General features: G+C 36.1%; 1 long non-coding RNA gene across 2 annotated transcripts in view; it reads left to right on the top strand.

Annotated features, from left to right (window-relative positions):
• Nucleotides 1–26,870, top strand: part of LOC141520076 (uncharacterized) — a 40,185-nt gene that overhangs the window by 2,858 nt on the left and 10,457 nt on the right. The window contains exons 2-3 of one of the 2 annotated variants that reach the window (XR_012477536.1): nucleotides 11,406–11,478; nucleotides 11,864–11,974. This is a non-coding gene — a long non-coding RNA (uncharacterized LOC141520076). Of the gene's footprint in view, nucleotides 1–11,405; nucleotides 11,479–11,863; nucleotides 11,975–26,870 lie in introns of those variants that run through there. The other variant, XR_012477535.1, reaches the window with a different exon arrangement.

Here is a 26,870-nt window from a genome sequence, read left to right as displayed (position 1 = left end):
AAAGCATATGCAAGTTTTCTTTGACTATTTTCTATCTGATTAGCAAAGGCAAGTATGTCAAATGATAGCTGAATTAATAACAGGTAGACCTACTAAAAAAGACTATCTGGTTATACTGATTTTTTTTCTCCTAATGGCAGGCAAGGCAATAACAGTTGTAAATTCCAGGTGGAAAGGTCATCTGAGACCTTCTCTCCTTACCTGAACCTCATGAGCAAATGACCCTGCAGCTGTGTCTGTGTCTGTTGTATCATTTCTCTCTTAAATAAATGACTGTGGGACACAACTACGATCATGAGAGCCTTAAAAAGCCGAAAGCGGGGGCAGCTAGGTGGCACAGTGGATAGAGCACCAGCCCTGGAGTCAGTTCCAATCCGGCCTCAGACAATTAATAATTACCTAGCTGGGTGGTCTTGGGCAAGTCACTTAATCCCATTGCCTTGCAAAAACTAAAAAAACAAAAAGCCGAAAGAGTAAACTTCCATTAGACTGGAATTCATATCAGAGTGACCCAGAAGCCCAGCCTAATGAGAAGGATAGCCCTGAGGAACCAACTACCTATGAGACGCAATCAACAGTAGATCATCATAGGAAGTAAGTCAGTTCTTTGATGATGTTGCATTCAGAAAAAAGCTCAGTGGGGTGAATGCTTTGTAAAAACTCTTTTAAATATAACCTCAATGTTCCTAGGGACTGAGCTAGGACAAGGGAGAACGTGCCTACAGGTGTTGGAGATAAATACTTTGTAACTTTTCCTCTAGTTATATATCTCTTCAGACAATATGTCTTTATGAAGCTAATTGATGTTAAGTGATTAAATCATAATATAATGCTAATCACTGGATTAGTCTATGATATAGAAAAGATGAAGGGAGGAATAAACCAGAATGTGTGGTTGAGTGATAGCATTAAAGAATGTTCTTCCCCAGATCACTTAGTGATATCCTTAGGACCTTACTATGATCAGCTGAGCTCTGGTGACCTGACCTAGTGTGTGATAGGAGAGTACTATCAAACCTAAATAGATTTTTAAAAATTGCAAAGTAATTCAGAGGCACAAACAATGAAGAATGATTATGCAAGACTTCATAGGATATAGTATGTGAGCTGAGGACTGAAGGGAGCTAGAAAGATCATGAAGCAAAGATAAGAGAGCATTCTAGGAATGGGGGGAAGACTGGGAAAAGGCAGAGAGGTGGAAGATGGGATGTCATATATATAAAAATAGCAAATATGGTTGAAATGAAGAATTTGTGAAGAGAAATACAGTGAAATTAATCTGAAAAGATAAATTGGAGCTAGATACTCAGGGATTTAAATGTCTAACAGAGGAATTTATAGTTTATCTTAGGAGAAATAGGGAGCCCCAAAACTTCTTGAGTAGGGGAGTGATGTGGTCAAATCTTTATTTTTGGATTATCAATTTGGCAGTTGGGTGGAGAGTGGATTATAGAGGGAAAAGATGAGAGGAAGGAAGATCAATCTAGAGGCTATTGCACTAGTCTAGGTGAGTTGATAGGGGTCTGAATTAGAATGGTGGATATATAGGGACAGAAAATGAGATGGATGTGAGAATCATGGAAATAGAATCAACAGGACTTGGAAATTTATTGGGTATTTATTTACTGCTTGCTGTTGGTAAGGTATAGTAGCGATCATGTGGAAGTACATGTAGAAGTTAGAATCTTTGTCTCTAAGTAGCTTGCAATCTAGTTGAGAAGATAAGATGAATATGCATGGCAAGGAAGCTAATGATATAAGTGCCAAAAGAATGATATACATGTTTAGGTAAGCCACAGAGAGAATTCTCTGGCTGAAGTGCTTATTAGTTTACATTTAGTAGACTCTGAAAAGGCAGCTAGGAGGTACAGTAGATAGAGAACTGGACCCGAAGTCCTGAGTCCTGAGAGCTGGACCTGAGTTCAAATTTACTCTGTGACTTACTAACTAGGCAAGTCATTTAAAACTTTGCTTCAGTTTCTTTATCTGTAAAATAAGTTGGAAAAGGAAATGGGGAACTCATCTAGTATCTTTGCCCCAAAAACCCACGATCATGAAGAGTTGGACATGACCATCTACTGAGAGGTAGCATGGTAAAGGGGAAGGGATCCTGAACTGGGAGACCTAGGATTTGTATTCCCTTCCCCCGCTCCTTGATAAAAAGCCAGTCTAATATAGGCCTTATATGTGTTACCATGCTAAACATAGATCCTTATCAATTCAAAAGAAAAGAAAAGAATAAAATCTAAATGTAAGAAAAAGTATTAGAAAAAATAACATGATACACTAGACAACATTTAAAAATGAGGACAGTAAGCTTTGGTCTGCTTTTAAATTCCATAGTTCCTTTTTGAATATGGTTGATATTTTCTATCACAAGCCTTTTAGAATTGTCTTTGATTATTGTACTGCTGAAATGAATAAGTTCATCATAACAGATCATCATCCAGTGTTCTTAGTGTGTATAATGTTCCTCTGGTTCTGCTCATTTCATTCAGCATCAGTTCATGTAAGTCTTTCCAAACTTTTCTGAAGTCCTTTCCCTCCTGATTTCTCAATGAACAATAGTGTTCAATCACATTCGTTTATCACAATTTGTTCATCCTTTCCCCAATTGATGGGTATTCCCTCAATTTCCAATTCTTTGCTACCATGAAAAGAGTCACTATAAATATTTTTGTACAGGTGGATTTTTTACCCTTTTTCATGACCTCTTTGGGATGCAGAACAAGTCCCTTAACTCTTTATGACCCATCTGTAAAATGAGGGGGACTGAGTTGTAATATCTTTAAGATTTCTTCCATTTCTAAATCTTATGTTCTTCAAGGCTCTGATCATAGGGACTTTCATAATTTCTCTCTTTTCAAATATGAATTACTGAAATGTAAATATGATTAATAACTTCCAAGACATTAAAATAAAAAAGATAAAGAGATTAATCAAGAAATTCAAGCAATTTCTCCAAAATTCTGGTTAACATTTTGGAAATCTCTTCTTTTGTAATCTTTTTGTCACATAGGTAGAAATGGATCTATAGTAGATTCTCACTACTGAATTGGCACTCTTTGGATTTTATTCAAGGTTGGAGCCTCTCTCTACTGTAGCACTGGTTTTATTGTGACAAATTTAGATACAGAATTATTCTTACTAAATTGGTACAATCTTCTCTTTCCTTGTGAAAAAGAAAGAGAACTTGAAAATTGAGCAGGAAGATAGGAACATTAAATAGAGATAGTGAAGGGTGATTAAGGAGTAGTGATTGCCCAGCTTCACACTGGAAAACTCTGAGAAAGGCTAGTTTAGGGTTATTCTTCAAAATTTCAACCTAAAAAAATTTTTTGGTCAATCTGGGATGTCTTTCCATCAATTTAGAATGCAAGCTTGCTTGTTTTTCTTAGGTTTTTTTGCAAGGCAAATGGGGTTAAGTGGCTTGCTCAAGGCCACACAGCTAGGTAATTATTAAGTGTCTGAGACCAGATTTGAACCCAGGTACTCCTGACTCCAGGGCCAGTGCGCCACCTAGCTGCCCCTAGAATGCAAGTTTTCTTCAGGAAATGTGAGCAAAGAATTTTTCCCTCTGAACTTGAGCTGTTGATTAAGTTGATCTCTCCCAACCTAGCTAGGATGATTCTTGAATGAAAGATAGTCCATCAGGAGAGCACATATAGATCTTTCCAGTTTAGAAGGACCTAATTCTGCTGATATGGTCTTCAGTAACCAAAGTTATCTCCCTGCTAGGTGGAAGCATAAGAGCAGACATCATAGGAGAAGTTTTCTTATTAAGATATTCAAATAATGGGGTGGCTAGGTGGCACAGTGGATAGAATGCTGGCCCTGGAGTCAGGAGGACTTGAGTTCAAAGCCAACCTCAGACACTTAATAATTACCTAGCTGTGTGGCCTTGGGCAAGCCACTTAACCCCACTGCCTTGCAAAAACCTTATAAAAAAAAAGAGAAGATATTCAAATACACTGACAATCCTCCAAACCAAATCAATACCTCCCTTGAAACCTAGTGATTTCAAGATGGAACCAAGATGGTAAAGGTAGGGATTTGACTTTTAAATAAAGACTTTAAACAAATTCTAGAGAGGCAGAACCCGCAAAAAGATAGAGGAAAGCAATTTTCCAGCCCAAGACAACTTAGAAGATTGGCAGGAAAGTCTTACTGTGCCAGGGTAAGAGAGGAGTGCAGTTCAGCATAGAACACAACAGGGTAAACTAATCCCTAGCAAACCAGAAGTAAGCTTCAGGATAACTGAATCAGTGGAAGCAGTGTCAGTTTTCAGACCTCTCAGACCATAGATTCCAAAGACAACTTAGAAGGGGGAAACTGTATCACACTGGTGTGAAGCTGGACCACAGTCTAGGAAAAGCTGTGCCAGTGCTGACATGGTCCCAGCAAACCAGGAGCAGGTCTTGGATGTTACTGGACTAGTAGCAGCAGCAGCAAGAAAAGAGAAAACAAGAGCTTGTAACCTCAGGGGAATGAAATCCTCCTCACAATTCCAGGATATAAAAGATTACACTCACAGACTAGAGCATAGGCCAGAAGAGTAGTAAACACTTCTCCTTAGATCATGCCACCTTGGAAGCAGAAAGGTTCCTGAAGCAGCTATACAAACTCCAGACACTTAGGACAATTCAAGTCTTCACACTGGAAGCAGAGATCTATTTTAACAAAGATTTAAAAGTCAAGTTAATAGGTTGGGAAAATGAGCAAATAACAGAAAAAATTCTGACCATAGAAAGTTACTATGATAACAAGGAAGAACAAAACACACACTCAGAAGATAACAAAGTCAAATCCCTCCTTCCAAGGTTTTAAGAAAAATATAAATTGGACTCAAGTCATGGAAAAGCTCAAAAAAGAAATTTTGAAAATCAAATAAGAGAGGGAGAGGAAAATATGGGATGAGAAATGAGAGTGATGTAAGAAAATCATAGAAAAATGCGTCAATAGCTTGTTAAAGGAGGCACAAAAATATTGAAGGAAATAACACTTTAAAAATAGACTGGGCCAGATTGGAAAAGATATATTAAAAGATAACTGAAGAAAATGACTCCTTAAAAAGTAGAAATGTACAAATGGAAAAGGAGGTACAAAAGTTCCCTGAAGAAAATAAATCCTTAAAAACTAGTATTGGGTATGTGGAATCTAATAACTCCCTGAAATATTAAGAAAAAATAAAACAAAACCAATAAGATGGAAAAAATAGAAGAAAAATGTGAACAATCTGATTAAAAAACAACTGATCTAGAGGAGAGATAGTTTAAGAATTATTGGACTACTTGAAAACCAGGGTCAAAAAAAGAAATCTAGACATCTTTCAAGAAATTAACAAGAAAAACTGCCCTTAAGAGGGTAAAATAGAAATTAAAAGAATTCATCAGTCACCTCCTGAAAGACATCTCAAAATGAAAACTCTCAGGAATATTATAGCCAAATTCTAAAGCACCCAGAGAAAATAATTCTAGTAAGTAGCCAGAAAGAAACAATACAAATATCATGCTGTCACAGTCAGGATGAAACAAGATTTAGCAGTTTCTATATTAGAGGATTGAAGGGCTTGCAGTTTGATATTCCAGATGGCAAAGGTGCTAGGATTATAGTCAAGAATCACCTTGACCACAGAATAGTATAATCTTGAAGGGGAAAATAGACATTCAATGAATTGATGAAAAGACCAGCATTGATTAGACAATTTGGTTTTCAAATACAAAACTTAAGAGAAGTATAAAATGGTAAACAGGAAAGGGAAATCATAAGGAACTTATTAAGGTTAAACTGTTTATATTTTTATATGGGAAGATGATACTGGTAACTCACAAGAACTTTCTCTCAGGGGCAGCTAGGTGACACAGTGGATAGAGCACAGGCCCTGGAGTCAGTAGGACCTGAGTTCAAATGCTGCCTCAGACACTTAATAATTACCTAGTTGTGTAACCTTGAGCAAGTCACTTAACCCTATTGCCTTGCAAAAACAAAAACAAAAACAAAGAAAAAAAGAACTTTCTCATTATTGGGGCAGTTAGGAGGAGTGTGTATATATATTATAGACAGAGGGCACAAGGGTGAGTTGATTATGAAAGGACAACATTAAAAAATAAAATTAAGGAGTGAGAAAGAAATGTACTGGGAGAAAGAAAGAGAGTTAGAATGGGGTAAATTATCTCACATAAAAGAGGGAAGAAAAAGTTTTTGCTGTGAAAAAAGGCAGGAGATAATGGGGAAATTAGTGAATCTTACTCTCATTAAAATTGGCTCAAAGAGGAAATAACATACACTCAAGTGAATATAAAAGTCTAACTTACACTAAAGGAAAATAGGAAGGGAAGAAGGGGGCATTGATAGAAAAGGAGGCTGATTGAGGGCGGAGACAGAAGCAAAACACTTTTGAGGAGGGATAGGATGAATGGAGGAAGAGAAATGGTGGGGGAATAGGATGGAGGAAAATATAGTGTCGTTTCTCATTTAGAGAGCTAAGTAAAAATTATAAAAATAAGAAAAATTTCCTAATTTTCACATGAAGTCATCAAAATTATTTCTAGCCATATGAAAAAATGTTCTAACTCACTATTTACTGGAGAAATGAAAATCAAAACAATTCTGAGGTGTAATCTCATATCTATTAAATTGATTAATGAGACATAAAAACAAATGACAAATATTGGAGGACATGTGGGGGGAATGAGATATTAATGTAGTATTAGTGGAGTTGTGAATTGATTCAACCATTCTGTAAAGCAATTTGGAACTATGTCTAAGAGGTTTTAAAAATCACGTGTATCCTTTGACCTAGTAATACCTCTACTAATTCTGTGTCCCCCCAAAATTAAAAAACATAAAAGAAAAGAATCTATGTGTACAAAATATTCATAGCAGTTCTTTTCTGGTGGCAAAGAAATGGAAATTGAAGGGTTACCCATCAATTGGGGAATGGCTGAACATTGTGCTATGTTATTATGATGGAATACTATTGTCCTTTAAAAAATGATGAGCAGGGGCGGCTAGGTGGCACAGTGGATAGAGCACCGGTCCTGGAGTCAGGAGAACCTGAGTTCAAATCTGGACTCAGACACTTAATAATTACCTAGCTGTGTGGCCTTGTGCAAGCCACTTAACCCCATTGCCTTGCAAAAAAAAAGCCCTAAAAAAAAATGATGAGCAGGATGTTATCAGAAAAACCTAGAAAGACTTACATGAACTGATGCAAAGTGAAATGTACCTTGTACAAAGTAACAGCAATGTTGTGGGATGATCAGTTGTGGATATCTTAGCTATTCTCAGCGATATAATGACCCAAAACATCTCTGAAGGACTTATGATAAAAAATGCTATCTATCCCAAGAGAAAGAACTGATTGTGTCTAAATGCAAACTGGAGCATTTTTTTTTTTTGCTTCCTTTATTTTTCTTGAGGTTTTTTGGGACTTTTTGAGGGTGTTTATTTTTTCTTCACATGACTATATAGAAAATATTTTGTATGACTACACATCTATAACTTACATAGAATTGCTTGCTTTCTCAAAGAAGAATGTGAGGGTAGGGAGGGAGGAAGGGAGAGAATATGGAATGTGAAAAAATATTTTTTACATGTAAATGCAAAAAATAAAATACTAAATAAATTAAGTAAATACAAAGAATCTAGTAATTTCAATTTGAAAGAGGGTTTAGGGGAAGATGGTGAAAAGTAACTTGGAGGGGCGGCTAGGTGGCATAATGGATAAAGCACTGACCCTGGAGTCAGGAGTACCTGGGTTCAAATCTGGTCTCAAACACTTAATAATTACCTATCTGTGTGGCCTTGGGCAAGCCACTTAACCCCATTTGCCTTGCAAAAACCTAAAAAAAAATAACTTGGAAAATATGGTTCTGGATTTAAAAAAAGTCAAGTATTGTAGGCTGCTTAGAAGCCTCAAACTTGTATATAGTAGTCTCTGATCTCACACATCCAGAGCAAGATTTACTTTTTCTCCTAAGGGTTCTAGAACTACTCTTTTGAGGAGTTCAGATGTTTCTTTTTTAGTGCTTTTGGCTCAGGTCCATGTTCTGATGTGTTATCCTTACTATTATTCACCATTGAACTGCCATCCCATTTAATCAATTATCATTAATTAACTTTGCCAAAGCAATAATTAAATATATTGAAAGAATAAAAGTACAAGCATCTTTCCTTCTTTCCCTAACACTGCTGGAGTATACCCTCATCTATACCATTCCAGACCCTGGAAGTAATTTCTACACTACCACTAAATTGTCATGTAAAATTGGTATTGTTGTATGAACCATTGTTTCAACTACTACTGGACTGGGCTCTGAAAATTTATCCTTGGTTCCTCAGGACTGGGTTGGTGACTTCATGAACTCTACTCCTAGACCTCCTATCACTCCCTTGACCTTTAGAAACTCACAAGATCATAATCTCCAATCTCCTTTGCTTAAAAGAAAAGAGTAGGGGTGGCTAGGTGGCACAGTGGATAGAGCACTGGTCCCCTGGAGTCAGGAGTACCTGAGTTCAAATCTGACCTCAGACACTTAATAATTACCTAGCTGTGTGGCCTTGGGCAAGCCACTTAACCCCATTGCCTTTCAAAAAAAAAAAAAGAGTAAATATTAAGACAAAGGAATGTGACCAGGGTTCACTGATCATGTCAGACATCAATGGGGAGACTCAAGGCTACCATTCAGTTATTTTTTTTCCTTTTTTTTTCTTATTAAAACTCCACCAGGAAGAAAGAAATCAGAAAAAGAGAAGTGCTTTTTGAATACATCCCAGTTCTCAGTGTAACTGCCTCAGCTAATCAAAAAGGCTCTTATGCACCATTTGGTTAACAAATCAGAACCAGTTACGGAATGCCTGTGCATGCTGCAAAGTCTCTTCCAGGCAATTCAATTATATGTCATGACTTTCCAGGACGTAGGCTCCCAAATCACTTCCTTATGGAGAAATGCATTAAGGGTACTTTGTGTATGTGCTTATAGCAATTGGGTTCCATATCCAGGTTCCTGTTGCACTTGTATATTCAAGAAAAGTGTCCTGGATATGAAGAGTACTGGAATGAAATGAAATATGGTAGAATGAAATCTGAATTTAGGGTCAGAGTAACTTCTATGTATGAGCTATCAAACTTTGGACAAATCCCTTCATTTTTTTCCTTCACTGCAAAATTGTGGGTTGAATCCCCCAGTATATTTATGTTTGCATAAACTTGTTATCCCCCAAAAAACCTCATCATTAATTTGTCAGCTTACAATTAATCCTAATGCCCTATTACTTCTTTGCTGGGAACAGAAAACAGACATAGTATATTACTGAAATTATGGTTAATGCTGGGAAAATTGGAAGTTAGTATGGAAGAAACTTAGTTTAGACCAACACCTCACACTCTATACCAAAATAAGATCCAAAGGGATACAGGATTTAGACATTAAAAAACAATACTATAAGCAAAATAGAAAAATAAGGACTAGTTTACCTGTCAGATCTATGGAAAGGGAAGCAGTTTATGACCAAGGAAGAGAACATCACTAAAAGCAAACTAGATTGTTTTGATTACATTAAATTAAAAAGCTTTTGCAAAGACAAAACCACTGTAACCAAGATCAAAAGAAATGCAGTAAGCTGGGAAACAACCTTTACAACTAATGTTTCTGACAAAGGACTCATTTTTAAAATATACAGAGAACTGAGTCAATTTTTTTTTTAGTTTTTGCAAGGCAATGGGGTTAAGTGGCTTGCCCAAGGTCACACAGCTAGGTAATCATTAAATGTCTGAGGCTGGACTTGAACTCAGGTATTCCTTACTCCAGGGCCAGTGCTCTACCCACTGTACCACCTAGCTGCCCCCCTCATCCAACCTTTCTGGAGAGCAGTCTGGAATTACACCCAAAGGGCAACAAAAATGTGCATACCCTTTGATCCAGCAATACCACTACTGGGTCTATACCCTGAAAAAATGATGAAAAAGGGTAAAAAACATCACTTATACAAAATTATTCATAGCAGCCCTGTTTGTGGTGGCAAAGAACTGGAAATCAAGTAAATGTCCTTCAATTGGGGAATGGCTTAACAAACTGTGGTATATGTATGTCACGAAACACTATTGTTCTATTAGAAATCAGGAGGGATGGGAATTCAGGGAAGCCTGGAGGAATTTGCATGAACTGATGCTGAGTGAGATGAACAGAACCAGAAAAACATTGTGTACCCTAACAGCAATATGGGAGCGATGATCAATGTTGATGGACTCACTCATTCCATCAGTGCAACCATCAGGGACAATTTGGGGCTGTCTGCAATGGAGAATGCCATCCATAACCAGAGAAAGAACTATGGCGTTTGAACAAAGACCAAAAACTATTACCTTTAATTTAGAAAAAAGAAAAACCCTGATATCTTATTGTCTGATCTTGCTGTTTCTTATACTTTATGTTTCTTCCTTAAGGATACAATTTCTCTCTCATCACATTCATTTTGGATCAATGTATACCATGGAAACAATGGAAAGAATGATAAATTGCCTTCTGTGGGGGGTGGGGGAAGGGAAGTAAGATTAGGGGAAAAATTGTAAAACTCAAAATAAATAAATCTTTAAAAAATGGTTAAAGCCTTTCCAACCTGCCAGAACTTGAATTTTACTGTGATTTAAGTTGTGATTCTATGAAAATCACAAAAAAAAACTGAACTCATAACAACACTAAAAGGACTAGAATTTGAGAATGCACTAGAAATTGAGAATATATCAAAAGACCAAATTTTATCAACATATGCAATGCATTTTAAAAAAGTCCTTTCAGCAAAGAAAATAGAGATGGAAGAATTAAGATTTTTACTTCAAATAATCTTTCCTCAGCAATCAATGCACCTAGTCCTTCTAGTACTTAAGAGACAGGAAATGACTGATTACTGACATGGAGACTAGTTTTGAATCATGACATGTGTGTATTCAAATCGTCAAATCCTTTAGGGAAAATATCAAAATAAAAGGGGACAAAGGGACAAAGATAAGATACTATGCAGTTTCAAGAGCATGAACATGACATTCAAATAAGCAACTGAAAAATGTGATATGGATAAAGAACAACTTTTCACTATTTCTTGAAGAAATTTAATTTATATATAACATCAACTTTAATAGTCCCTCTCAGAGACTATGAATATTGTTACTATATCTTTAAGAGGGTCAATTATCTTTTTTAAAAAATTTAGTTTAACATGGAAACAATGTAAAGACTGACAAATTGCTCTCTGTGGGGGACTGGGGGAGGGAAGTGAGACTGGGAAAAATTGTAAAACTCAAAATTAAATTAAATTAAATTAAATCTTTAATTAAAATAGTTTAATTTTTAAAAACATTAAATTTCTTTCAAATTTTGAGTTCCAAATTCTCTCTCCCTCTCCAGGTCTCCTCTCATCTACAGAAGAAGCAAGCAATATGATGTAGGAAAAATAATCTTAGAAGAGTTAACTGTCATGGTAGGAGTCAGATTTATGAGAGAATTCAGCTGAAACTGCAATTTCCAGGAGTTAAAACTAAGAGTTAATTTTTATTTCTGAGTTTTCTGGGTGAGGACTGAGAGAGTTAGCTGCCATTTTGTCAGAGACTGCTATTAAGAAAGTTTAACTGTCATTTTTGTGAGATATTGGGATTAAGAGACTTAACTCTTATTTTTGAAGTCTGTGGGAGGATGACTAGAATTAGTTGTTATCTGTGAAAGAATCTCAAGAGATATTGTGAGAGAACTGTTTAACTCTTATTTTGTGAAGAGACACTATGAAATAAATTCCTGAGAGATTAGGGTTGCCATACTGAGAGAGAACTATGTTTATAGAATTGAAGAGTGAAAATATTCCTTTCCAGGTCTCTTTCTTCGTCTTCTTTTGAAGAATACAATGATGACTCTGGCTATGAACATTTCTCCCAATTCACCATAGATATTTATTTATGTCTTTGTGTTCTTGCAACTATAAAAATTTTAAGTACAATAATGCTGATGTTTTTTAAACTTAATAAAACATGAAACTTGAGACTGAGTGTGAGAGAAGCAAAAGGTTCCAGGGAAAATGATTTCTCTGATTTCCTAATACCTGGGGTGGGGGATTTAGAGTTAATCAATGAAAGATTGTAAATTTATATAAATTAATGTGGAAGTATCAAAAACAAAACACTTGATTACCTTAGAAACCAGGCAGAAAAATTAGGAAGGAAATTACAGAAAAGTGTGAGGTTGATGTGATTGTCAACTGGCACAGGCACAGCACAGTCACCCAATTAGATTATATGAAAACCTGTTACAACAACAAATAAATCTTTTTTTTTTGGTTTTTGCAAGGCAAATGGGGTTAAGTGGCTTGCCCAAGGCCACACAGCTAGGTAATTATTAAGTGTTTGAGACCAGATTTGAACCCAGATACTCTTGACTCCAGGGCCAGTACTTTATGCACTATGCCATCTAGTCGCCCCCAACAAACAAATATCTTGAAAGAGACCAGATACTATTTTATTCAACTAATAGAATTACAATTTAAGGACAATATAGTTCAATTCTTCCTATTAAAATATAACCAATAAGTTTTCATCTATCCTCTAATGAAGATTTCCAAAGAGGAAGAATCCACCAAGTCATAAGGTGACTCATTCCATTTTTTTGGTCAGAAATTTTTTTTTTTCACATCAGGTCTAAATTTTCCCATTTTCAACTTCCACCTATTGATCATGGTTCTGCCTTCTGGGGCTAACTAGAACATGTCCTTATGCTAGTTCTTCAGATACTTAAACACTATCTTGCCCTCCTTGAGTCTTCTTTTCAGGCTAAATAGCTTCACTTTCTCTAAGTTCTCCTCTTATGAAAAAGGCTGAAGGACCTTCACCATTCTGGTCACCTTTCTCCAGACTTTCCTTAGCTTGTCAATGTCCTGGACTAAACCCAACACTTAATTTTTAAAAATACAATTAGATTTTATTTTCAGTTCCAAATTCTCTCCATCTTACTGCCTTTCCCCCCACCTACTGAGAAAGCAAAACCCCAAACCCCAAACCCACATTACAAATATGTAAAGTTAAACAAAATAAATTCTTACATTAGCCATATTCCTGCCAAAAAAGAAAGAAAAAGAAATAAAGAGAAAAAAAATCTGTGCTTCAATTTGTACTTTGACTCTGTCAGCTCTCTATCTGGAGATGGATAGGTTGTTTAAGCATGAGTCCTTTGGAATTGTAGTTGGTCATTGTCTTGATCAGAGTTTCTAACTCAAAGATATCTTTACAACATTATAGTAACATTGTTTTCCTGGTTCTGCTTACTTCACTTTGCATTACTACAAAGTCTTCCCAACAAGATTTCCTAAGGTTTTTTTTGGGGGGGGGCAGGGAACCATCTTCTTTATTGTTTTTTTATAATACAATAGCATTCCATCATATTTATATACCATAATTTGCATTCCCCAATTAATGAATATCTTCATAGTCCAATTCTTTCCTATTCCCTCCCCACCCCATACATTACTGTTACGTTTTTATATTATCCATAATTTTTTAAGTTGGATTTTTCTTTCTGTCTCTTCCTGCTGAGTTTTGTTGATAAAATATAGAGGAGACCTCAAAGTATTAAGTAAATATGAATTATTTGTATTCTGTAGGCATGAACCTATGAAAAGACTAGCCCTTGGCATCTGTTCAAGAAAGTTCTAGATTCCATTGGGGGTTCCCTCCTACCCAATTTTGTCACTTATTGTCTCTTCTAAGATCTAAATGTAAATGATTGATGATTATACAAGAACGTTCCGTGATATATACTCTCAGTTTTGGAATTCTTAGTCTTTTCAAGAGCAAGTCAGGTCTTTGAAGGTAGGGATTGAATGATTTTTCTTTTTGTCTCTAGCACCTCATATAGTATCTTGTACAAAATAAATGCATAATAAATGTTACTTAAATGAGTTTGTTGAAATTCAATTTCCTCTTGTTGCTCATAATACGAACTGAATATCATCAGTTTCTTTGAATTTCAGTTGTGTTTCCTCTATTTTCTAAATCTTATAGGAGTTCATGCTCTAGATTCTTAAACTGTATAATCCATCAGTGGTAAAAAAAAATTATTGTAAAAGCTACCTTATCTATTATTTTCCCATTTGGACAGCTCTTAGAGCTAATGTTTTTTTAATCTCTTAATGTAAATCTTCATTCTAGCAGAACAACAGAATATAAGGACTATCAGCTAGGGCAACTTTAGAGTTGTTTTTTAAAAAATTAATTGTTATTGATAACTTTTATTTTTTGAATTTCCTACTGTATCCCTATTGTCCCCTATCAATTTCCATTTCCTACTGTATCCATTCTCCAACTCCCCCAATAGGACCATCCCTTGTACTAAAGAAGGAAAAAGTTCAACAAAACTAACAAATTCAAAAAAAGTCTGATGGTATATACAATGTTCTACATAATGTTGTTACAAAAGTTGTTGCTATTTACCATTTTTATCTCCTACATGCTTAATTCTAACTAACAAACAATAGTATTTTGGATATTTGGATTATGAAGGAATTTTGAATAGATTTTAGGAGAGAAATAAATTAAATTTAATGTGATTGGATCTAGTTGTATGTATAGTTTTCTTATTAATTAATACCCTTGACTCCTGTACATACAAAATACCAAGGTTAAAGGTCATATTATTTAAAGCTGAAAGAAACCTTAGAGAATATCAAGTTTAATATCTTCATTTTATAGACAAGAAAACATTCTGAACACATGTACTAACTTCGAGCATTCTTTTTATTAGATCAAAAATTACAGCAGTACCTCAGTTTCTTTTTTTTAAATTTATTTATTTTGAATTTTACAATTTTTCCTCTAATCTTGTTTCCTCCCCCCCCGCCCACAGAAGGTAGTCTGTTAGTCTTTACATTGTTTCCATGGTATACATTGATCTAAGTTGAATGTGATGAGAAGTACCTTAGTTTCAAGGAAAAAAGTTTGATTGTGAATGAAAATGATTATAGCACCTAATATATTAAATATTTTTAAGATTCATAAGAAGAAACAAATTCTGCTCTGGGAGTTTCCATAGATATTCTTTCTATAGACATTCTACCCCCCCACTGAAAATTTGAGGTCCCTGCAAATCATATGGAGGACACTGGGATATCTGCAACTATTTTAAGCATATAACATAGTCACAGGTAATTATCCTAACCAGATAATCGTAAGCAGATAATTAATGAACCTGTATTTATTAAGCACCTATTATGTGCCAGACACTGTTCTAAGCTTTGAACATTCAAGTACAAAGAATGAAAATATTTTTAGTCATAGGGAGTTTACATTTTATTTTATTTTTTATTTATTTTTTTCTTTAGGGTTTTTTTTTTTTTGCAAACAGGGTTAAGTAGCTTGCCCAAGGCCACACAGCTAGGTAATTATTAAGTGTCTGAGACTGGATTTGAACCCAGGTATTCCTGACTCCAGGGCTGGTGCTTTATCCACTGCACCACCTAGTGGCCCCTGGGGGCTTACATTTTAATGAGAGATACTATAAAAACATAAAAATAGGTGGGTAAATACAGGGTGTCCCCAAAGTCTTTGTTGTTGTTTCATTTCAGTTGTGAACAACTCTTTATGACTTTGTTTGATGATTTCTTGACAAAGATACAGGATTGGTTTGACTTTTCCTCCTCCAACTCATTTTGCTGATAGGGGACAAGACAAAGAGATTGTCTTGAGGCATAAGCCTATTAAGTATCTCAGGCTAGATTTGAACTTAGGTCCTTCAGACTCCATCTACTGCACCACCTGCCTGTGCTAAACATCTTAGTAGTTTTAAGTTTTAAAAAGGTTTTGGACTGTACTAAGACTTCTGGAACATCCTGTGTTAAATGAGTGAATGCAAATATTTGCAAAGTAGTTAATTTCAAGATATTTTGGGAGGGAAGGCACTAGAAAATAATGGATTAGGATCAGGAAGGTTTCATATAGAAGATGGTGCTTAAGTTGTATCTTGAAGGGAGAGAAGGACTCCATGAGGCAGATGTGCAATTACTTCATAAATGTCAACAATCTAAATTCACTCTTGAGCTGGTTCATGACATGAGCTGTCTACCTGTAGGATGTGGATTCTCACTTTTCTATAAGCAGGCATAGACAAGAACTGAGATAGTCACACTTTTCCATTCTTAATTCTTTTTTTTTGGCAAGGCAATGTTAAGTGACTTGCCCAAGGTCACACAGCTAGGTACTTATTAAGTGTCTGAGGCCAAATTTGAACTCATGTCCTCCTGACTCCAGGGCCAGTACTCTATGCACTGTGCCACCTAGCTGCCCTCCTTTCCTAATTCTTGTGCCAAGTGTTGTATATTTGTTAAATTGTCTATTTTTTCTAGGGCTACACTGCAGAGCTCAGTTGACAGATGAGGTTGTAACTAGTGCACTGTCTGGATACGAAGGAACTAGTTTAAATTAGGATTATCTTGGAATCATAGGATTTTAGAACTGAAAGGAATATTAGAGGTCTACTAAAGTACTCCAAACTGACCCCAAATTCTTTCTACAAAGAAATTTCTATGATATACAACTGATGATCTTATGACCATTGTTTGAAGACCTCCAATGAGAGAAACTCTGCCAACTCTAGATCTATCCACTTTTGGATTTTTTAGGAACTTTGTGTTTATCTCAAATCAAAATCTGTTTCTTTTCTTTTTTCCAGGTTGAGGTCCTCAGGTCCTTCCACAAATACTTTTAAGTTCTGATCGTAGGGTTTTCACTATCCTTGTCACTGTCTTCTTGCAGTCCTACAATCTGTCTAGGCTCTCTAAATATGTCTCTGAATACAACATTACAAATGTAGTTTTGTTAGAATAGGATCGATGGGGCTTTAGCTGCAAGTATGATCTCCATTCAGATACAGTCTATAAATGATATGGAAGACCAATACTCAGATTACAGGAATCCACACTGTGAAATAGAAAGTCTTGGGTTCAAGGCAGACTTTTGCCATCCCTTCCAAAGAACAGAACTACAGATAAATCTGAGAGACCTTGTTTATTTACATTTATTTTACCCCAGCTACATGCAAAAGCAAATCTCAACATTTACTTCCAAATCCTTCAGTTCCAAGTTTTCTCCCTTCCTTCCACCCCATCCAATCCCATTGAGCATGTCAGTTACTTGATGTAGGTTAAAAATGTGTAGTCATAAAACACATTACTACAATAGTCAGGTTGTAAAAGTAAACATAATCCTCCTCTCCCACATAAAGAAAGAGAAACCACAAGAAAAATAAAGTGGGCGGGGGGAAGAATGTGCTTCAGTCTATATTCAGACACCATCAGCTCTTTCTTTGGGTTGAATAACATTCTTTATCATAAATTCATCAGAGAAATTGCTTCACTATTTTTTCCCACAGTTGCTATTGTTAGCTGTATTTCCCTCCATCCTTTTCCTCCCATTCCCATTTGTTCTATTCTCTCTCTCTCTCTCTCTCTCTCTCTCTCTCTCTCTCTCTCTCTCTCTCTTTCTCTCCTATCACCCTGTCCTTCCTCAAAAGTGACCTCTTGGGGCAGCTAGGTGGTGTAGTGGATAAAGCACCGGCCCTGGAGTCAGGAGTCTCTGAGTTCAAATCCAACCTCAGACATTTAATAATTACCTAGCTTGTGTGGCCTTGGGCAAGCCACTTAACCCCATTTGCCTTGCAAAAAAAAAAACAACCAAAACCTCTCCCATGATCTTCCCTCTCTTCCATGTCCTACATCTCCCCTTCCCTCCCCCCTGTTCCCTTTCTCCCATTTCTTTCCTCTTATATTTTTCCTCTAGGGTAAGACAGATTTCTATACTCAATTGAGTGTGTTATTTCCATTCTAAGTCATTTCTGATAAGAGTAAAGGCTCACTTACTCCTCCTTACTCTCCCCCCTTCTACTCCATTGCAATAACTTTTTCTTGCCTTGTTTTTGTGAAATAACATTCCATTTCTCCTTTCTCTATCTCACAATACATTCCTTTCTTACCCATTAACTCCATCTTTTTAATATATAACTTAAAATTCAATTCTCTCCTGTGCTTGTCTATATATATATATATATATGCTCCTTTTAACTGACTTAATAAACGAAAATGTTATCAAAATCTTCCCATACTAGAATACAACAGTTCAACATCATTAAATCCCTTGTAATTTGACCTTCCCATCCTCCCACTCTATACTTCACCTGAGTCCTATACTTTAAGATCAAACTTTTTGTTCAGCCTTGGTCATTTAATAGAGAAAGTTTGAAATTCCCCTATTTCACTGAATGTCTATCTTTTCCCCTGAAAGAGAATGTTCAGTTTTACTGGGTAGTTAATTCTCAGTTGTAAATTCAAGTTCTTTTGCTTTCTGGAATATCAGATTCCAAGCCCTATGAGCCCTTAATGTAGAAGCTGCTAAATCTTGTGTTACCCTGACTGTAGTTCCATGATATTTGAATTTTTTTTTATGGTTTTTTTTCCTTGACTTGGGAGTTCTGAAATTTGGCCAAAATATTCTTGGTAGTTTTCATTTTGGGATATCTTTCAGGAGGTGATCAGTGAATTCATTCAATTTATATTTTACCCTCTGATTCTAAAATATCAGGGCTATTTTCCTGGAATGTTTCTTGAAATAATTTTTTTGGTCATGATTTTCAGGTAGTCCAATAATTTTTAAATTATTTCTTCTGGATCTATTTTCCAGGTCAGTTGTCTTTCCAATGAGATATATCACATTTTCTTCTAGTTTTTCTTTCTTTTGGTTTTATTTTATTGTTCCTTGATTTCTCACAAAGTCATCCACTTCCATTAGCTCCATTTTACATTTGAAGGAATTATTTTCTTCAGAGTGTTTTTGTATCTCCTTTTCCATCTGGTCAATTATGCTTTTTTAAGGCATTCTTTTCCTCTTTGGCCTTGTGGACTGCTTTTTCCATTTGACCCAAACTGTTTTTTAAAATGTTAGTTTCTTCAAATTTTTTGGTAATTACTTCACCAAACTCATGACTTGTTTTTTTATGATTTTTCTCACATCGCTTTCATTTCTCTTCCCATTTTTTCCTCTACCTTCCTTATTTGATTTTCAAAATCTTTGTCATAGTTTTCTTGGAGGCTTTGGATATATAAATTTTAAATTTCTTATCTTCTGAGTATGTATTTTGATCCCCCATTGGGACCAAGGTAATTTTCTATGGCTGGATTTTTTTTTCTTCTGGTGTTTGCTCATTTCCCAAGTCTATGGCTTGATTTTAATTCTTTGTTAAGATGGGGTGCTGCTCCCAGGGTGGAGGGTACATTGTCCCCAGCTTTTTTTTTTGCAAGGCATTGGGGTTAAGTGGCTTGCTCAAGGTCACACATCTAGGTAATTATTATGTGTCTGAGACTAGATTTGAACTCAGGTTCTCCAAGGCCAGTACTCTGTCCACTGTGCCACCTAGCTACCCCTGTCTCAAGCTTTTGAGGGTTTTTGTAGTTGTTTTCAGGGACATCAATTCCTTCAAGATCTTATGAGAGGCTCTGACTGCTCTCCTGGTCTGTGCTGTGGTCTGTGGATGACCACAAGCCCTCCTTTCTGCCCTGGAACCATGAGGAAAGTCCCTGCTCTTCTATGACAGTTAAACGCCTTTTCCTGGGACTGGAGATCTAGACTACAGCCTGGATCTTACTATGGGCAAGGGATGGCAGAGAGATCTTTGCAATCTTCCCTGACCCCCTTCACTGTCTGTGGCTGCCAGATGACTCCCTGCCACATGACTCCCAGACCTGCCCTGGCCTGGGTTCTGCTCTCATTCTGGTTTGGCAGAGTTTTCCCTCTGAGCTTCCCAATTGTCCTTGACAGTCCCTGGGCTGAGAGGTCTGGAAATCGCCACTGCTGCCCCAGACCCAGCCACCTCCAGGGACCCAGGCACTCCGCAGGCTGTTCCTGGACGACTGGAGTCAGCTTGCCTGGGCTTTACTGCAGGTCCTTTCCAACCCTGGTGGAACAGCCTTTCTCATCTTCCAAGTTGTCCTTGACTAGAAAATTGTTTCACTAAATCTTTTTGTGGTTTCTGCCACTCTAGAATTTGGTTAGAGTCATTATTTAAAGATATTTGGAGTGGTTTGGGGAAAGTTTGCAGGAGTTCCTGTCTCCATTCCGCCATCTTGACTCCTCCCCAAGAGACATGCTCTAACACCAATCCAGATCTTGTTTGAACTAGGGACTGTATAGTGTGGTGACTGGGACTCTGGAGTTGGAGGAAGACCTGGGTTTGAATTCCCCTCATTAACTAGCTTTTGATGCTGAGAGAATAATTTAACTTCTTTGAAGCCCAGATTTCTCATTTGTGCAATAAGAATAATAGTAGTCTTCTTTACAAGGTTGTTGTGACAATCAAATCTTAATCATTATACAAACATGATTTTGTCATTGTTATTATTATTTAACTGATTGTTCCTATAGTAAACCCATTGAGTCTTATCCAACTGAGTCTTTTAAATAGAATTTACAATCTGATTTACCAATATCATGTCAGCCTTCCTTAATCTAAGTTTTGTAATTCTCATATGACCATTTATATATAAATGCTTCCTCTGAGCATATAAAGTCCTCTTTCTGGCTCAGTGGGATCCTATGGATTTTCATTCTTAGTGCTATTTTCTTCCAGGGTCCTACATTCCCAGGGAGCTGGAATAAATTTTAACAGAGAGGTATATAACCAGAGATATATGGGAGTTGGCTCTTATTAGTTCAAGAGAGCAGATTGTTAAATTTTCAGTGTGAACATTTCTTTACATGTCAGAAGTCAGCCAACACTATAAATCAAGACTTCATTCATCATTTTGTTGATTGTATAGACTTAAAAGTTATGGAGGAAAATGTCAATATGCATAATAAACTTAAAAGTGTGCTGTGCATTTTCAGAAAGATGATGACTAATCATTTACCAGCATGTCCTGACTTCAACATAGGCCTTGATAATGCTATTTTAGCTAAGAGTTAAGTTTTCAAAAATGTTCTGAGCAAACCATTTCCAATCAACTAAGCTAATCTGCCCAGACATAAATTGACTAGACTCAAAATTTCCGTAATTTTAAAAATTGTCCTTATGTCACCCATCTTGTCTTTCAATGAGGTCATAATGAGTAACTTCTACAAAAAGTGATTGCAGAAGGAAATTACCAAGGGCATGAGGCAAATGAATATGATCTGCTATATTAATTCTAATATCTCAGGTTGTTCTTGTATGGTCATTTCTCTTTAAAATATTGTAATTATAGCATACATTGTTTATAAACAAGAAATCAACAGTCTGCCAGAAAAGGGAAGAGAAGACAAACAGTTTCAAGGAGCTAAATATTTTAAATGGTGGGAGAAATATAACAGAAAAAAATATCATGTTGCTATTTACTATAGTTTGTCTTCTGGAAAAACAAACCTAACACCTTTTTATGCTGAGCTTTGCTAAGACTATGGGAAGATGGAAGCTTGGTAGCTTTATATTCTTTGGTGGGGATATAGGGTGTGTTATATTTCTTCTTTTTTTGCTAGACAATGGGGTTAAGTGATTCTTGAAAAGTTTTTCTCTGGAAAAATAAGAATTACATCTTTGCTGTCAGAAAGACTAGCTCTCCAAGCTGATTCTTACCCTCATCCCTTAACTCTTTTTCCTTTTTCCTTTTTCTGGTTTTTTGCAAGGCAAGGGGGTTAAGTGACTTGCCCAAGGTCATATAGTTAGTAATCATTAAGTATCTGAGACTGGATTTGAATTCAGATCCTCTGGACTCCAGGGCTGGTTTTCTATCTAGATGCTCCCCTAGCTGCCCCACCTAGCTGCACCCCCCCCACAAACTCTTGATTGAGGCCTTCTCAATTGGAGCTATTGAATTCTTTTGCCTTCAATCAATGGTGGGCTTTACCCTGGCCTAAGGTCATTTCTCAACTGGGCTGGTTCTTCTGCTCACACACCTGGGCCTGAGGCAGAAGTAGTTTGCAATTGTTTGTTCCTGGAAGAGGTCTGAGCTGTAATGGGACTCAGAGTTCCTCAGACCAGAGGAGCCCAGGGATGGTGTCCACAACTCTCCTGTACCGGAACTCTCCCCCCAGCCCTGTCCAGTATTTCCCGGGGGACAGCACTAACACCAGCGCCTCTGCTCCCTAGTTGACTCAAGCCCCTGTCATCTAGCCCCGCCTCTGATCCAGCAGGTCAAGCTCTAGGGACCTCAGACTCTGGGCTTCAATTCAGCTGTTAATCTGGTTGATCGGGGCTGATCCTCCCTCTGAGCCCAGACTCACCTGCCCGAATTTGGCCAATGCTGCTGCGGGAGACAAATCCTGAAGGAGGTGTTCTTTCTCCTGGCTTTTCTTTCTGGGTTTTGTGGGTCGGATTTCTTTTAAGAGGTTTGTTTCTTATGATAGATGGGGAAAGATCAGAAGACTTTAGAACTGTGCCTGTCTTCTCTCTGCCATCTTGGCTGGAAGTCCCCCCAACAAACTCTTGAAAGACATTTAGTTTCATATCTATCCCCGGGGGAAAGAGGCACTATTGCATATAAGAGGAGAGAGCTAACTCTGAAGCCAAGAAGTCTATTGTCTGTATGACTCCGGACAAATCTCTCAATGCTTTAGCATGTTTTAAAAACTAGTTGCAGAGAGAATACTGACTTATATTGGTAAAGTTAATTTCCTCATTCAGCAATTTCCTTTACCAGTGAAATCATGGATATAGTCCTCATACTATACATTGAAAGCTTGAGACTGAATTTTAATAAAGGAGGTGGTTTGGGTGCAGAACCAAAGGGGATTGAAAAGGGAGAACATCTTAGCAAACAATTTCTCATCTGGACCATGTAGATCCTTGTTAATAATGGATTTTTCAGTGCTGCATACTATACAATGCCATTAACTTTGTCAGAAACGAGATAAAGATGCTGGAATCTCAATTGAGAGAGACAACTCACAGTTCTTCTAGTAGAAACTTTAATATAACTACAAAGTGTGAGTAATATTAGTTGTCCAGCCTGAGTAATGAGAGATGATAATCCTTAACTAAACCTTGCTATGATTAAGTTTTGAAATAGTAAGAAAGTCTAAGGCCAAACCATTTCCCCCATTCCCTTCCTTGTCCCTGCCCTCTAAATTTACAATCTAGGAAATCTTTCCTTCTGTACTAAGATATGGTTGGTGCCATTTTTGCTATATAACTATTATTACCATCACAATTAGATGTCTATTACTCTTACTATTACCACTTCTCAATTATGACACTTCAATAGTTTAAAGAGCACTTTGTTAAAAGTACCCCGAAGAGTTCGTAGTATAAATATTCAATTTAATGAACAGTTTTTAATTGTAGCTAGTATTTATGCAGGGCTCTAAGGTTTATAAAGTATTTTTGCAATTATTAGTTCATTTGATGGTCACAATCCTGAAGGTAGGCCCTATTATTTTTCCCTTTTTAAAAGATGAGGAAATTGATACATTTAGCATTAAGTGACTTTTCCTGTAAGCCAGTCAGTAAGTGACTAAGTTTAGATTTGAACTCAGGTCTTTTATATTCTAGGTCCAGAGTCTCATACACTGAACTACCTATGTTCAAAACAATGCTGATACAAAGACAAAACCTTTTTTAAAAATTTTAAAAAAAATTTAAGGCAATGGGATTAAGTGACTTGCCCAAGGTCACATATCTAGGCAATTATTAAATGTCTGAGGCTGGATTTGAACTCAGATCCTCCTGACTCCAGGCTAGTGCTCTATCCACTAGGCCACTTAGCTGCCCCCCTCCCCAAACTTATAATATTTAACTTTAAGAAGTTTCTATTCTGTTAAAATAATAAAGTATGCAAACAAATAAATATAACATAGACAAGCTAATACAAAGTTTTTATTGTTGAATCATTTCAGTCATATCCAACTCTGAACCACTGGAGTAGTTTGCCCTTACCTTTTCCAACTCATTTTACAGATGAAAAAAGTGAGGCAAATAGATAGGATTAAGTGACTTGTTCAGGATCACACACCACTGGAGTAGTTTGCCCTTACCTTTTCCAACTCATTTTACAGATGAAAAAAGTGAGGCAAATAGATAGGATTAAGTGACTTGTTCAGGATCACACAGCTAGTAAATACCTAACTCAGATCTTGGTGACTCCTGGGTCAATGGTCAATCCACTGTGCTACCTAATTGCCCTTTAATACAAAATAATTTATATTATTACAATGTAATTTTCAGAGGAAAAGTGCTAATAATTGTGGGGATAAGGTTCAGGTAGAAGGTGACACTTGAACTTGCTTTGAAAGATACTGGGAATTATAAAGATAGAGTTGAGGAGGAAATGTGTTTCAGATTTGTAGAATCTTGTACAAAGAATTATAGTTCCCATTTTACAGGTAAATAAGATGAGGTTCAGGGAGACTCCCTAGCATCTCACAGATAGAAAGTTCAGAGCCAGGATTTGAAGTTTCATAAATCCAAGTCCACTGCTTTTGAAGAAGTTTTTAAAAATTGTTTATTTTTAATAGCCTGAATTTAAGAATGTTATGAAGAAAATTTTTTAGATTAAACTTAAATGTTAGACATTTTAAAATCTCTTTCATTTTATTTTTCCTCAAGTACATGTAAATTTTTTAACATTCATTTTTTAAAACTTTGAGTTCCAAATTCTCTCCTTCCCTCATCTTACAATTATGCAAAAATATTTTATATTAATCATGTTATGAAAGACAACAAAGATTCCAACCTCCAGTTTGTCCTCTCTACCCTATAAAGTAAAAAAATACAGCTCTGCTTTGATCTGCATTCAGACTCCATCAGTTCATTCTCTGGAGGTGGCTAGCATTTTTCAACATAAATCCTTCAGAACTCTCTTGGATCATTGTATTGTTGTGGATTGTTAAGTCCTTCTCAGTTGGTCATTGTACAATATTGCTGTTATTAGAAACAATTTTCTCCTGGTTCTGTTCATTTCACTTTGCATCAATTCATGTAAATGTTTTCAGGTTTTTCTCAGAGCATCCTCCTCTTCATTACTTATAACAAAGTACTATTCCCATCACAATCATATACCACAACTAATAAGTTATTGCCCAGTTGATGGACATCCCCTTAATTTCCAATTCTTTGTCACCACACAAAAAGAGCTGATAGAACTATTTTGTACATTTAGGTTCTTTTCCTTATTTTGATCTTTTTTTGGTATAATTACCTAGTTGTGGTATTGCTGGGCCAAAGAGTATGCAAAATTTTCTAACCTTTTGGGCATAATTCCAAATTGCTCTCCAGAATGGTTGAATCAATTCACAACTAATTTTCTCACATCCCTTCCAATATTAATCATTTTCCTTATCTTTGAGGGTTTTTTTAATATGCATTTCTCTCATCTAAAGTGATTTAGAGCATTTTTTTTCATAAGACTACAGATAGATTTTTTTTCCTGAAAATTGTTTGAATCCTTTGGCTATTTCTCAGTTAGGGAATGACTTGTGATTTTATAAATTTGACTCAATTCTCTGTATGGTTGAGAAATGAGACCTTGATCACAAAAAACTTGGGGAAAAAAATTTTTCCCCTAGCTTCCTGCTTTCCTTCTAATCTTACTGCAATTGATTTTGTTTGTGCAAGACCTTTGCAATTGAATGTAATCAAAATTATACTCTCATATATCCCATGATGTTCTTTATATCCTGTTTTGTCATACATTCTTCTCTATGCATAGATCTGATAAGATAAAATTTCCCTTGCTCCCCAAATTTGCTTTTGATAGCACCCTTTATGTTTAGATTGTGAACCCATTTTGACCTTATTTTAGTTAACAGTATGAGATATTGGACTATATCTAATTTCTGCCAAATTGCTTTCCAGTTTTCCCACCAGTTTTTGGACTGGTGAACTCTTTTTCCGAAAGCTCAAACCTTTGACTTTATCAAATATAAGATTACTATGGTCATTTGCTGCTTTATATTTATTATCTAATTTATTCTAATTGATGATTACTACTTTGTTATACCATTTGGTATTTGCTACTTCTAGGCCACCTTCACGTTTTTTTTTCACTGATTCCCTTGATATTCTTGACTTTTTTCCCTTCCAGATGAATTTCATTTTTTTTCCTTGATGTTGTCCAGTCATTTTCAGTCATGTCTTACTCTTTATGATTCCTTTTTTGGGGTTTTTCTTGGCAGAGATACTATAGTGGTTTGTTATTTCCTTCTCCAGGTAGTTCTACAGAAGAGAAAACTGAGGCACACAGGGTTAAAGTGACAACTTAAACAGGATCTCACAGTTAGTACGTGTCTGAGGTCAGATTTGAACTTAAGTCCAGCGCTCCATCCATTGCAGCCCCTAACTTTAAAAAACAAGTTTTTGGTAGTTTGATTGGTATGGCAATTGAGAAATTAATTTAGATAGAATTATAATTTTTATTATATTGTATTGGCTCAGTGTACCCATGAACAGTTAATATTTATTTCTTCAGTGATTTAGATCTATCTATATTGGTGTGAAAAATGTTTTTTAATTGTGTTATTATTCCTGGGTTTGTTTTGGAAGATAGACTTCTAAATATTTTATATTTGCAGTTATTTTAAATGGAATTTATCTTTCTACATCTTCCTGCTGGACTTTGTTGGTAACATTTGGAAATGCTGATGATTTATGGGAGTTTATTTCATTTAAGGAATTTTGACATGGAAATTTATATCTTCCAAATATTCCAGGATTAAAGTTCTGGGTACTAGAGAAGGTATTTGGGAAAATAGACACTAATCCTCAATTCTCATTTCCCAAACTGGATTCAGAGACTTCACCTATCTTTCTCTGTGAGAGAAATAATTGCTTCTTTCTGATATTAATAAGTAAATATTGTATTAGGGACAATTTTTCCCTTTT

This window comes from Macrotis lagotis, chromosome 4, assembly GCF_037893015.1.
Source record: "Macrotis lagotis isolate mMagLag1 chromosome 4, bilby.v1.9.chrom.fasta, whole genome shotgun sequence".
Lineage (NCBI taxonomy): Eukaryota > Metazoa > Chordata > Mammalia > Peramelemorphia > Peramelidae > Macrotis > Macrotis lagotis.
The sequence above is the reverse complement of the archived record's forward strand: the minus strand, read 5'-3'. Positions and strand labels throughout refer to the sequence as shown.